The sequence below is a fragment of the Schistocerca piceifrons genome, chromosome 8, assembly GCF_021461385.2.
Source record: "Schistocerca piceifrons isolate TAMUIC-IGC-003096 chromosome 8, iqSchPice1.1, whole genome shotgun sequence".
Lineage (NCBI taxonomy): Eukaryota > Metazoa > Arthropoda > Insecta > Orthoptera > Acrididae > Schistocerca > Schistocerca piceifrons.
In genome coordinates, this window is record NC_060145.1 from 117,411,990 (window position 1) to 117,426,678 (window position 14,689).

The following is a 14,689-nucleotide window of genomic DNA, read 5'->3' on the forward strand; positions in this document are numbered from 1 at the left end:
TGACGTCGGTAGTGACGTTACTAGTAAATTCGAAAATTTCTGCATTTATAACTGCATGTCTTTGTCTTTCTTCGCCGGCCGATGTGGCCTAGCGGTTCTAGGCGCTTCAGTCTGGAATCGCGCGACCGCTACTGTCGCAGGTTCGAATCCTGCTTTGGGCATGTATGTGTGTGATGGCCTTAGGTTAGTTAGGTTTAAGTAGTTCTAAGTTCTAGGGGACTGATGACCTCACATGTTATGTCCCGTAGTGCTCAGAGCCATTTGAACCATTTTTTGTCTTTCTTTTCCAATAACTAATCATGTGAAAATTTCATTTTAGAAAAGCATTTTTGTTCTACAGTGGTTCGAAAGACGTTGTTGAATACAACAACTTCCTAAATTATGATTTTTTCATAATTTTGAAGCTTAATGAAGCTGAAATTCTATCCAGACAGTTTCATATTTTTCAGAAATGAAATCACGCTATACAGAAGCAAAAGCTTCTTACTATAGTAATAAAAAAGTTATATTATTTAATTAATAACAGAGGTTCATATTATTTTCAAGAGAGCTATAGATCACCGATTCATCTGGTAAAACTATAATATTAGGACACAGTGTCTTTTTTATTCTTTTTGTGTTAGTAAGCGCGAATCTTTCACAAATGATTGGTTTGGATGTTTTTGTTTCGCTCTCTAAAAACTATTTCTTTTAATTACGATTTCGCCAGGAAGATATCGTGTGCTATTTATCTGCACGTTCGTTTATATAAAGGTACAGAAGTTTTACAAGTGAAGCCTTATCTATAAATTATCGGATTGGTATATGCCGATGTTTTAGTAGAATACTGAATCTTTTTCACGAATAATTCAGTTTTCTTGTAAACCAGTTCATTGAAATACCTGCACGTGTTCATCTATATTAACGTAGCGGCCTACTTGTTCGGCTCATCTGCGATGAGGAATTAAGGAATTGGAGAAATGAAGGGAGAGTTTGCAATAATAATGGAAACAATTAGTAATATTTTAGCATTTTAACTGTAGCTAGTACTGTATAGGTTGTATGAACAATTTTACAGCATTTAATGTTGATCTATTTCTTATTAAAGTCTGTTCTACGGTATAGCACTCCTTCGGGTCACAAACATGCATCTGTGCTACCTCTACACCAGACTAACGATAACAGAGCACTGCAGTGGACCAAATGTGATATAATTACGTTATGAAGTCATTAGAATACTAAATATTTTCAAAATTAAGTTTCTGATATGCCTGAAACGAAAGCTTACATTTAGCGTGTATTGCAATTTAGACAACCAAGGATGTTCAACTTTTAATGCAAAGCCAGTAGTAAACTGAAGGTTAATGAGTGAACGACGGAAAGAAGCATATTGATTTGGAATCATTACGAGAGACAGGATAACAAACAAATGCATCAAGGAAGGAACTAGGCTACAGTGTAAGGCACGGTTATGTTCGTTATGAAAATGAAACAGAGGTGGGTCACATGTATCTTGGAGAACACATGTTACGTGCAGCAACAAAATTATTTTCAGCATTCGAGTGCATAAGAAAACATCGAGAGGTGAGAAATCGTTTGTGTAGGTAATAATTGACAACGTTCATAAACTTAAAAAACTGCATTTTGTAATACACGGCTGGATACTGTCTTTTTGACAACAGATTTCGGGCAGTGTTAGACCATTCACATGTCCTAACTACTATTCAAATATGTATTCCACTATTGCAGTAGATACTCATTCGAAAAGTATTCTATAATATTGTAGTATAACTTGTGTTATGAACAAAATGTCATCTGTCTTATAATGAACTGTGTTGAAGGACTGGGGACGTGATGGCTAGAAAGCGTTTTCTAGTACAGGGTAGGCACAATAAAGATGGCCTGGGTAATATTGCACGCACCTGAAAACAGGAACCCAACCTGCAGCATCCAACCCTGGGCCGCTTGAAACACTTTTATGAACCATATTTTGCTGATCTGTATAACACACTGGTGCACAAAACATTATCTAGCAACGCGGGGCAATGGTTAGCATGATAGACTTGCATTCGGGAGGACGACGGTTCAAACACGTGTCTACCGATTTAGGTTTTCCTTGATTTTCCTATATCTCTTCAGCCCAATGACAGGATGGTGCCTTTGAGAAAGGGCACGGCCAATTTCCTTTCCCCTTCTTACGCAATCCGACCTTGTGATCCGTCTGTAATGACCTCGTTGTCGACGGGATGTTAAACGCTAATCTCCTCCTTCTCCCATTGCAAAACGTAAGGATGAAAATAACTTTCGCATGAGGTATCAGTGCCAAATAACATAGCTCAATGAAGCTTGGACCATTCATAGAAAAACGCTACAGTGTAGTATAGTACAGCATAGTGTAATATAGTATAGAAAGTAACTGAAAGAAATACGCCATAAGACGAAAAGAAATGACACATTTGATGGAAGAGAATAAATACATTGAAGTCACTGCGATTTATGGTGCGAACTGCGCAAGCGGAGGAACTCTTAGAGCGGGAGGATATTCGGCAAATGGACTGGCCTGCCCTTACCCAGACTTAAATCTCATCGAGGTCGAGTGGGATGTGTTGAGACGTTTTACAGTACATCGACATGGACCAAGGACCATCCAGCAGATGTCAACCGCACTATTGGAGGAATGGAAAGATCTACCACAAGAAATCTTTACTACCCTTCTGGCCAGCAAGTGAGGATGTTTCAAACTATGCATTGTCGCCACTGGTGATCACACACCCCATTAAGAATCATGTCCAACCTTGTCTAATGCCCAGGTATTCATTATCAATAGCGATAATTTCAGAGTAATTATACTCTTTAATAAAAGTGTCGTCTCTCTTCGTCTTATTGCATATTTCTTTCAGTTACTTTCTGTAGTATACTGTAGCAGCTTTCTCCACGTATGGTCCAAATTTTACAGAGCTATGTTACTTGGCAGCGACACAGCATACAAAAGTTACTTACTTCCTTAGGTTTTGCATGCCAGTTACAGATACAGTGTCTTGATAAGAGGTTATATAAGGGGCGATTAAAAACTTCCCTTTCGAAGGCCATGCAGTCCCGAACCGGTATGCCAATCAGGAAAAACTGCTGTGAGCATTGAGGCATTCATCTCACCAACGCATCAGGTTGAAGATACGCGATTGCTAAAACATCGCAGCTTGTCGCGTGAAAATGTCCGTAACTGCCTGCTGCACATCCTCGTCCGACAGGAATCGTCGACCCATTGGTGCTTTCTTCAGTGACCGAACGCGTGATAGTCCCATTAGGACTGCAGGGCGGGTGCTCGACTGTCTCCCACTTAGACTGGCGTAACACCTGCGTTACGACATTTGCAGTACGGGAGCGAGCGTTTTCACGTACCAGCAGCACCCCTTGTCACATTGTTCCCGGACGTGTCTCCTTAATTGCTCATGCAAATTCTTCATTCTATGATCGATTTCTGCAGGTGTTCGTCTTTCGGCAACCAAGAAAATGTCAACAGCAAGTTGGTCCTTTGGTAATAACGTCACCGTAGTTCACGTTTCCGTATTTACCGCAGGCACATCGGGAAGGATACGAATGTCATTGTAATCGCTTGCGTTCATGTGGGTGCTTCTATACCCGCATCGTAACCGCGCAACGGTGCTTATAGGCTGCAGCAACGTCCTCAAACGGAAACTTTTTGATCGCCCCTCATACGATGAACATCAATGAATGTAAAACAAGGATACCAAAACAGAGTCTAATTCTATAAGTTTACGCTGATGAAATTAGATTAGGAAATGAGACACTAAAATTGTAAATCATGTTTGCTGTCAAGACAAAAAAATAACTGGTAATGGCCTTAGGAGAGATGATTTAAAATGCCTACTAGCAATGTCAAGAAAAGTATTTGCATAAAACGGAAATCTGTTAACATCAATAGCAGATTTAATTTGTAAGGAGCCTTTTGTAAAGGTAATTGTATGGAGTGTAGCCTTATGTGGATATGAAACGTCTATAATAAGTAAGAGGATCAGCTAAGAAGATAATAGAGGCTTCTGCAGAAGAATGCTGAAGATTATATGAGTAGACTGAATAGCTAACGAAGAGATTCTCAGCAGAATTGAAGTAAAAAAAAATGTATATCACAACTTGACTAAAACAAGGGTTCGGTTCATAGGTCACATCCACAGGAAATTATAAGTTTAGAATGAAATTTTCACTCTGCAGCGGAGTGTGCGATGATGTGAAACTTCTTGGCAGATTAAAACTGTGTTCCGGACCGAGACTCGAAGTCAGAAGCTTTGCTTTTCGCCGGCAAGTGCTCTACCGGTAGAGCACTTACTCCCGAAAGGCAAAGCTTCCGAGTTCGAGCCGGCCGGAGTGGCCGAGCCGTTCTAGGTGCTACAGTCTGGAGGCATGCGACCGCTACGGTCGCAGGTTCGAATCCAGCCTCGGGCATGGATGTGTGTGATGTCCTTAGGTTAGTTAGGTTCAAGTAGTTCTAAGTTCTAGGGGACTTATGACCTAAGCAGTTAAGTCCCATACTGGTCAGAGCCATTTTTTTAACTTCCGAGTTCGAGTCTGCCACACAGTTTTAATCTGCCAGGAAGTTTCAAAATATAAATTTGATAGTGGAAAAACATTTGGTGTTGGTGGGGCGGGAAGGCAAGGGGGGGGGGGCGGACGGGGGGTTAAAAATTAAAGAGGGAGTCTGAGGATTGAATACAGTGAACACTTTCAAATGGATGTAGGTTGCACTAGTTATGTAGCGATGCTGAAGCGGTCATACTACACTTATAAGGCGATTAAATGCTTTCCATTTGATGGCACTGCTAGGGCCTAAATGCAGCGTAGCGCGATTCCGTAGCTAGTATAAAAGAAGCTACATGACTCCAAGAGATCAGTGTGGACTTCGTGTCTTTCCGTCGAGCTTGCTGTAAATGCGGAAACGTGAAATATGGCGACCTCATTACCAAACGTGGCAAAACGGGACCAACGTACCGCTACTTTTTTCTTGTGTGCCGAAGGACAGACATCACTTGACAACCTTCGGAGAGTGAGGCATGTATTAGGAGCAGCACGTCTCTCGGAAACCATAATTATGGAATGGTGCGCCAAGTTTTGTGCTGTTCGCGCGGGCCGGAGTGGCGGTGCGGTTCTGGGCGCTACAGTCTGGAGCCGAGCGACCGCTGCGGTCGCAGGTTCGAATCCTGCCTCGGGCAACGATGTGTGTGTTGTCCTTAGGTTAGTTAGGTTTAATTAGTCCTAAATTCTAGGCGACTGATGACCTTCGAAGTTAAGTCGCATAGTCCTCAGAGCCATTTGTGCTGTTCGCGGTTTGACACAGCACGCTGGTCGTTCTGGGAGGATAGCCTCAACAGGCTGACTTGGAAGACACTTGAGCGCCCCCCCCCCCCCCCCCCTCCCTCCTGAAGTCATAATCTCTTCTCACACGATCATCACGTTCTTACTCCCTTAAAAAAGGCATTAAGTGATCGATGATTCCTATGGCACGAGCATGTGATGCAGGCAGTTATGGATTTCTTCAAAAAGTGGTTGAAATGGCTCTGAGCACTATGGGACTCAACATCTGAGGCCATCAGTCCCCTAGACTTAGAACTACTTAAACCTAAGGACATCACACATATCCATGCCCGAGGCAGGATTCGAAACTGCGACCGTAGCAGCAGCGCGGTTCCGGACTGGAGCACCTAGAACCACTCGGACACTGCGGCCGCCACGGATTTCTTCACACAACAGGACAAGGTATTTTATTAAACGGGTATTCTCAGACTGGTGGGTTGGTAGCATGATTCCCTAATTTCTCACGGCAAATTTTCCTGATTGGCATACCGAATCTGGTATTCACGGCCACTGAACCGAGTTGTTGACCACTCATCGTACCAGCGTGAGGAGCTTCATCAAATTAGTATTAGAGCTCAAGAGCACAACAAGGAGAATACTTCGGAGTGTGTTCAGCTCACTTCATATTTCTGTTAACACGATTTTATTTATCCAAATTCGATTGTAGGTTACATTTCTTCAGCCCATTCCACCTCATGCATGCGTTCTTTGATTGTGTTTGTAAAACACTATTTTCCAGTAAGTATTTCTACAAAAAAAATTATTAATTAATTATATATTAGTATATATTTTTGACTATGCGTATGAAGGCAAATTTTTGTAAGATATAATACGACTGCGTTATTAAAAATGTTCTATTCTTTTGGCCCTCGGACCTCGCTTACATTTTAATTGTAGCTGCAGGCGACGGACTCCGTGAAAACCAGCGAATGTCGTAATCAAGAAAATTCTTCTTATATGTTCTTTTCTTCACTTCAATAAATAAAAAATACTTAATACTGTTCTTTGATATAATATTATTCACGCACACGTATGATACATAGAGCTCGCAATATTTCGTATCTAAAACCGTACATCTTCATCGTCCTTCTCCCTACGAGACAGTGTGCAAGAGTAGAAAAAACAACTGTACAAAAATTTAATGTCTTTTCTTTCAGTTGTCTGCGCCTTACCGCTCATTCATAATTAACGTCTTTTCCAACACTCTGGTCGCTGGGGGTTTCATTTTTTTTTTTGTTTTTTAATAAATCTTAATTTTACGGCATCCTGGGGTCTTTCATCATGCACCTGCACAATTGCCCCCACACTGTACGTTGACATGGTATGGAGACGTACAGCGTTTTTTGTTTGTTTGTTTGTATTTACATTTGCCGATAGGGGGCGGCGCCCTTTACTGTCGGCCTCCTGACATATTTCAGCTTATCCTGTGTATGTTAGAATTCTACATGAAATTAAAAGATTATATTCATAACATGACAGTCCATTACGCAATTGAATTCAGCGTGCTAACAATAATGTTCAGTTTGCTTCACTCTCTCTGCCGGGTTTCACGCTGGTACACCGGCCTATTTGGCTAAAAGCTACCGTCGCAAGTGCGTGCACTATCTTTCTTAGTGTTGGTCTCACACTGAGTATCACATTTTCACCTGAGTGTCAAATATCGAAGAACTGCTGTGGCGTTTGTCTTCCTTCTGGGTGCAGTGGGTGTGAGCTCATTGTTCAAAATCCGACGCTGTGGCAGATCTCCATTTTTACGGCCCAACTTCATTATTGTTCGTCGTACTTGCATTATCAGCGGAGGGAACACTGACCAGCAGCATCCGTCTATGTGGTAACTACCGGCTCGTACAACTATAGTTCACTTGTCGATGTGTCAAGCGTTGTGAGCCACGACACTCAGAAGTTATTTCGTTGCATACGCATGTTCATGTCACCACACTTGACCATCCACTTGTTGAAAGACACATACAGTCGTCCAAAAGACTGTATAAGTTGCTTGTCTTTAAGGTTTATTTCTTCATATAGAGTTTGGTTTCCAGTGAAAATTCGTACAAGTATTAAGTTGCAACAAGATACTTAACATGGTAACTTATACCTATAGCTGACATTCCATCCATTTCTTATATTACGAACGTATATTTCTTAAGTTTCAAAACGTAATAATTTTTCATTAACTGGGTTCTGTTACTACAGTTTGTTTGTTGGTTTCAACTTCTCTTCGTTCACATCACATATACAAATTAATTACATATCACATTATTATGACGCAATACAACCATGTGATACATTTACGTTTCATTTTATAGATAGGCTTTTATCACGTATGGGAGCTCATTTCTTCCTTATGTAGAAGAGGGAGAAAAACATTGGAAATTAGCCTAATACATTACGCATCGCGGGCCCAACCTTTGTTTGGGAGGGAAAAAGGGAAGTACTGATCTACTGGTTCAAGGATTTATGACGAAATTTAACTCGTACAATGATGGAAAAATTGTCAAGGAACTTTTGCTTCATTGAAATAATGTGGACCGACTAATTATCCAAGAAGTGCCATGTTGTTTCTTGATGTGTTAGTGCTGTTTGCTTCAGTTCACGTATAGCTTAGTGTGAAACATGACGTTTTAACCATCATAGACTTACCTTTCTCAAATAACTGGAAATGTCATTATTCAAGCATTCATCTGAGATGATAAAAAATAACTGGTTTTGTAAAATCTCATGCTTAAACGTTTATGTATACTCTGCATTGAATAGGTACTAATAATCGTCACCGAGACACACTGCGTTACTTAGTTGTTTACTCGAGGTGCCGCCCGTTCCTTCATTTGGTACCTGCTACTTTCGACGTAGTTATCTTCATCTGCCCGTGACGGTGCACCGGTCGCTCAAAGAAAGAGCTCAAAACTAACTTAAAACTAATTGCATTTCGTAGCTCGGTGGCCACTGATACATTCGGCCATTGCATACGCCCGCACATATTTCATACCTTGTTTAAATTCATATGCATTCGTTTATTCTGTTGCCCATTATGAGGGAAAGTATTCATTGCACAACATCGTGTAATCAGAATAATGGCTGGAGCCCACCCAAGATCACCTTACACACATTTATTTAAGGAACTCGGGATATTCACAGTACCTTCGCAATACATATATTCCCTTATGAAATTTGTCATTAATAACCCATCCCAGTTCAAAGATAACAGCGAAGTGCATAGCTACAATGCTAGAAGAAGGAATGATATTCACTATTCTGGATTAAATATCACTTTGGCACAGAAAGTGGTGAATTATGCTGCCACAAAAATCTTTGGCCATTTTCCAAATAGTATTAAAAGTCTGACAGATAGCCAACCAAAATTTAAAAGTAAATTAAAAGCATTTCAATCACTACTTCTACTGAATAGATTAATTCTTAGATATTAAGTAGTAACTGTAAAAAAGGAGAGAATGAATAAGTAAATTAATTAATTAATTAATTTGTGTAAAGAAAACTTATGTTAAAGTGACACGTTCCACGTCATTACGAAATGTCATGCTCATGATCTATGGAACAAGGATTACTGTATGTATCTATGTATTATTTAAAATTATTTGACATCTCTCACGGTATTTTATCATTAGCCCTTAGCTTATACGTCTCGTATACTTTTACATAATGCTTCCTTTTGATTGTAAATATGTTGTATATAGTTTAGTATTTAATTAAATCTCTGTGTACATATATCAACAGGTTCCTTAGTTCTTAGATACGAAATGTATTTGCCTAGTATTTCCGTTTACTTTGTGCTTGCGTTAGGTACATATTGCGTTCCTATTTTGGTTGCGCCTTCTGTCAGTCTGTCGCGCATGCGCACAGGTCAATGTCTCCTCTCCTGTTACTGACGTCAGCGCGTATTGTTAAGCGCGCGACAGCTGAGCCAGAAGTTAATTTCGTTTATACTTTCGCTTCGCATGAAGCGGTGTGTTAGTTCTCATTGCTGTTAACTTTTATGCCTACGTGTACAAATAAAAAGAATTACTTATGCCTATACACATTATTTTATCTTAAAATACACTCATGAAGCAAAATTACATTTAAAATTATGTACAATATGTACAATTATCTTCCGATAAAAATAAATGTTACCACGCCTCGTTATTGTATAAAGGCTTTTATATCTTTGTGAGGATGGAGACCCTTGTCACTTCCTGTTTTCTCATAAACTAACCTGTACGTCCCAGGATATGGTATTTTGGAAATTACATATGGTCCTGAATTGAGTAATTGCCACTTCTTATTCAGTTTACCAAATTTTGTCGATTTAGGGTGCGTCCTTAAGAGGACTCGTCGCCCTTCAAAAAACTGTGTAACGTGATTCAGTTTCTTGTTATAAATTTTCCTTCTGTAAGCGGCTCTGTTTTCTACTGTAACTATGTCTTGTTTGATTTTGTCTTGTAGTGTCATTTCTGTAGTGGGTACCTATGGTATCGGTGACTCCTACTCATTCGGTTGTTTTGTGCAGAACATGAATTCATTAGGTGTGAAACCTGTTGGAGGATGTGGAAAGTTATTGACCACTGGCATGAAAGGAGTTACGTATTATACCCATTGGGTGTGTTTGTGAGGGATGTATGCCCCAATAAACCGGTTAAATTACTTAAAGACTCGTTCTGCTGGGCTTGTTTGTGGGTGAAAAAGGCTTACTAATACTGTATGTGCCTTACACCCTATGAGATCATAAATTATTTCCACTTTTGCCCAAGGACATATGAAGCATTGTCAGTTAGTAGTACCTTTGATTTACTTACTCTTCTCAAATAGTCTCCCTCAGTTGTTTTTTTGATATCTGTGGGCATAAATTTTGATGTGTTTCGAGAAAATACCATATGGTGCTACTACCTATTTTACTTCTCCTTCACTTCTTGGATATGGGCCAGCTATGGCCTGTGATACTATATCTAGAGCGTTTTTTTTTTAGTATTGGGTGTAGCTCAGTGTATTTTGACACAATTGGACTGTTTTGAATTTTGACATATTGCTCACATTCTTAATACCTGTAGGACTCGCCTTCTCAAAATTTGGAAAATAACAAAGCGTGGCATTTTTTTTCTCCGTACATTTGCCTACTCCATATTCTCCCCAAACTTCATGTGTGTGTCTTATAAATTCGTCGATATTATCTTCAGGGACACACACAGACACACACACACACACACACACACACACACACACACACACACACACCCACATACACACACACACACACACACACACTCACACACCATCACCATTGATCAGATTCTTCGTGTTTCCTATGAAACAAAACGCCTTTGTTCTGCTACCATTTACTTACCTTTCCACCTTCATCGTGCTTAAGTTTTTGCATGCCTTTACTCCATATACGATCATGCTGTTGTATAATTTTCATTTGCTTGTAAACTTACCGTAATCAGACTGTTGCGCTGTACCTTGCATTAATAACGTTCTAATTTCAGCATCCTGCTCTGTTAAATCACCAAATTCCTATATATCTTGTAGTAACCTGGGAATGGCATCCGCAATAACATTCTGTCTTCCTTTAATATAAATGATTTGGAAATTGAATTCTTGTAAGTGTAGACACCACCTAGCTAAGGTGTAATAGTTTATATGTTAAAAGAAATGACAGTGACTGATGGTCACAGTAAAATTTGATATTCTTGCTCCACAAAAATATTCAAACTTTTTAAAAGCCCATATTACAGCTAAACTTTCTAATCCTGACACAGAGTAAGATCTTTCTGCTTCTGATAACGTGCGACTAGCAGTACTGACGACCTTGAGTACTTCCTTACGTTCTTCCCCTCGCATCTGGAATAAGCCCTTGAGATGAGGCATCTGCGCCTAGGAAAAATCCATGGATATGTCAGGATGGCTAAGAATATTTGGCTTGACCAATGCCTACTTAATGTTATTAAAGTCCTCTTGACACTTATTATCCCGTAACTAAAGCCCGTTTTCTTGTAACAAACTGAGCAATGTATCACTGTTCATCAGTTGTGGTGTGAACTTACGAAAAAACGAACGAAGTCCTGGAAAGGCCTTTAGTTGTCTATTATTCCTTGGAGCTGGTCAGTCGCGTATGGTATCAGGTTTATACCGGTCAGGAAACATACCTTGTTCCGACACAACGTGTGCTAAAATTTTTAAATGCTGCTTGACAAAACCATACTTTTTCAATTCGCTGTTAGTCCGTTACTGCGAATTGTTGAAGCACCTCTTCAATGAGACTGATATGTTCTAACCAAGTGGATGTGGCTATTAGCATGTTGTCTACATAAGCAGTGACTTTGTTACACAATTCTGGTCCTAGAACCTTGTCCAGTCCATATATAAGCACTCTTGTGCTAATGTTCAGTCCAAAAGGTAGATCACGGAATTCCAAACTTCTGCCACCACAAACAAATACTGTACATTTTCGACTTTCTTCGTGGAGAATTTTTTAACAGTAGGACATCTCGAGATCGACTATACTGAAATATTTTCTATTACAAAACTTTAGAAGCTGTTCGTCCAAGATGTCTGGTCTTATGCGTACTGGTACTATAATCTTATCGATACCTCTAGCATCGAGAACGAATCGTACAGAACCATCTGGTCTGCTTAATGGTAATATTGGACTACAGTAGGGTGAACACGAAGGATGTATAGTCCCCCATTTAATCATACATCTACATCTACATTTATACTCCTCAAGCCACCCAACGGTGTGTGGCGGAGGGCACTTTACGTGCCACTGTCATTACCTCCCTTTCCTGTTCCAGTCGCGTATGGTTCGCGGGAAGAACGACTGTCTGAAAGCCTCCGTGCGCGCTCTAATCTCTCTAATTTTACATTCGTGATCTCCTCGGGAGGTATAAGTAGGGGGAAGCAATACATTCGATACCTCATCCAGAAACGCACCCTCTCGAAACCTGGCGAGCAATCTACACCGCGATGCAGAGCGCCTCTCTTGCAGAGTCTGCCACTTGAGTTTATTAAACATCTGCGTAACGCTATCACGGTTACCAAATAACCCTGTGACGAAACGCGCCGCTATTCTTTGGATCTTCTCTATCTCCTCCGTCAAACCGATCTGCTACGGTAGCATTCCCATTAATTGTATTGGATTCCTTTGACCAAAGCTACTGATGTCTTTAAACAGCTCTATGTACTTATCTATGGCATCACTGAACTAGACACACGTCGATATGAAAGTCAAACTTGCCATGACCGTGGAAACAAACACATAAACATGACAATGGCTGTCATCAGTTTTTGATGTGACAACATGAGCTGTGACTAGCATTCCAGGGAGTTTCCCATCTTTTATATACAGTTCCTGTAAGCATAGAATATCAAACTGCATTTCTTCAGTTACTTTGCATATTTCATGCATGACATACTGACTTCTCATACAATTTAGCTGGGCAACTTTTAAATACCTTCTGTCCATCTATGGAGTGTATATGTTAAAAGTAGTAGTTTGGGCCATGGTTGCTGAGGTTCAGATGCAGTTCTACCATGTGGTATAACAAACTGCTCAACAACATACACTATATTTCTTCTACAAAAAACTAAGAAGTATGTTCTCCAGCAGCTGAGGACTGAGGGTCAATACATAGTTTATTTGACCCCAACTGAACACAATCTACAGCATCAGGTACAAGAAATGTTATAGATCTTAGTTTCAGATGCTTAGTCCTTGTTATATGCCTCACTACTGGCAAGGCAGAGTGCATTTTCATTCCCTTCATAGAGTCTTTGCTGATTTATGTCCATTTTACTCTCAGTTAATTTGTACATTGCTCCCTCAATGTGTGTGTTGTGAAGTCTTGGTTGTGTTGACTCAAGATTTTAAGGTGTGTTGGCATCTCTTCTGTTGAACATAATATTTATCTTTGTGGTTAGTTCTGTTCCTTTACCAGTACTTAGCTGAAATGGGATGGTACGATTGATCTCTTCCTGTACTGCATCTCTTTTTGCCCATGGAATAGGATATGACATAAGAAAATTTTTTTCATGTGAAGAGACTAAAAATTTATATCCATAGTCTTTGATTACTCCTGGCTCCTTGCTGTAAACATAGGCATACTTAAGTAACAAGTCAGAAAGTTCTTGTCGCTGCATCTCATTCAGTACTTGTGTTTCACTTAGTTTCTGCTCTACCATTTCGTAACTAACCTCAGAGTTTGCTTCTTGCTCAGTATCAAATTTGTTTGTGAAATATACAGCTGGAAAGGAATATTGTACCACTACATTTGACTCTGGTTTGTTTTTGTTACGTTTATCACGTATTCCGGCTAAATGAATAGAAAAGATCTGATCAGTTACAAAAACGTGGCATTTGCCATTACCTATGTCAATCTGCGTTTTGTATCTTCTAAACGTGTCCATGCCAATAAGACAATTGATTATAAGTTTGTCGATTATAAGAAAGTTGCACTTCAGTGTAAAATGTTCAATTTGTAATGGAATAAGTGCCTGATAGTTAACCAATTTAGTCTTACTGCCTATAGCAGTTTGCACCTTGCAATTTTGGACAGAAAATGTTGTGAACTTGCCTCTCTTCTTCAGTTCAGAAAAACATGCATTTGTCATTAGGTTAGCTGTTGAACTTGCATCTAAATTTAACAGTGACTCCGTGTTAAATATTTTGATCTTAATGATTGCTTGTATTTGTTCTTGCTTGACATTATCTAATACATCTAACTCATGTTGATACAAATCATCCTTGATGTCACATTGTTTTTCCAATCTTATAAAACATGTTTGTTGTTCTGCCTTGCCCTCACCCTCTGAGAGGTCAATAGCCTAGGGCTTACCTACGACTGGTTGATGTTTTCCGACGGCGTAGTGTGACTTCTTATCTGGTGATCTGGAGAAATTTATTCTTATCTGGAGAAATTTCAGTTAGTTGCACTGTGTGGGTACTTCGCCAGTTTGCATCGTTAGGTGCTGTGCAATATTTTGATGCCCAAAGGTCGGCTGCGGTACAGAGTAAGGCATGGCATTGCTGCCTCATAGATTAAGTCGATAGAATCAAACACGGACAGAAAATATTCAGCGTCGTGCTCTGGCGTTTTGACTAATTTTTCTCTGATGTGCAATGGTAAACGACTTTTCAAACATTTTAACACGTCTACCTGTGATATTTGGTTCGTCCAGTAGCGTGTCTCGTTCAAGTATTTTTGAAAGTATTCACGTAGGGTACCATATTTCCCATTGAATGGTGCAGGGTTAAAAATATTGCGTCGAAGTTTTTCTTACACTGCCTCAGACCAGTATTAGTTGAGGAAAGCGCGTACAAATTGGATATAAGTGCTGCAACGGTCGGCCACTT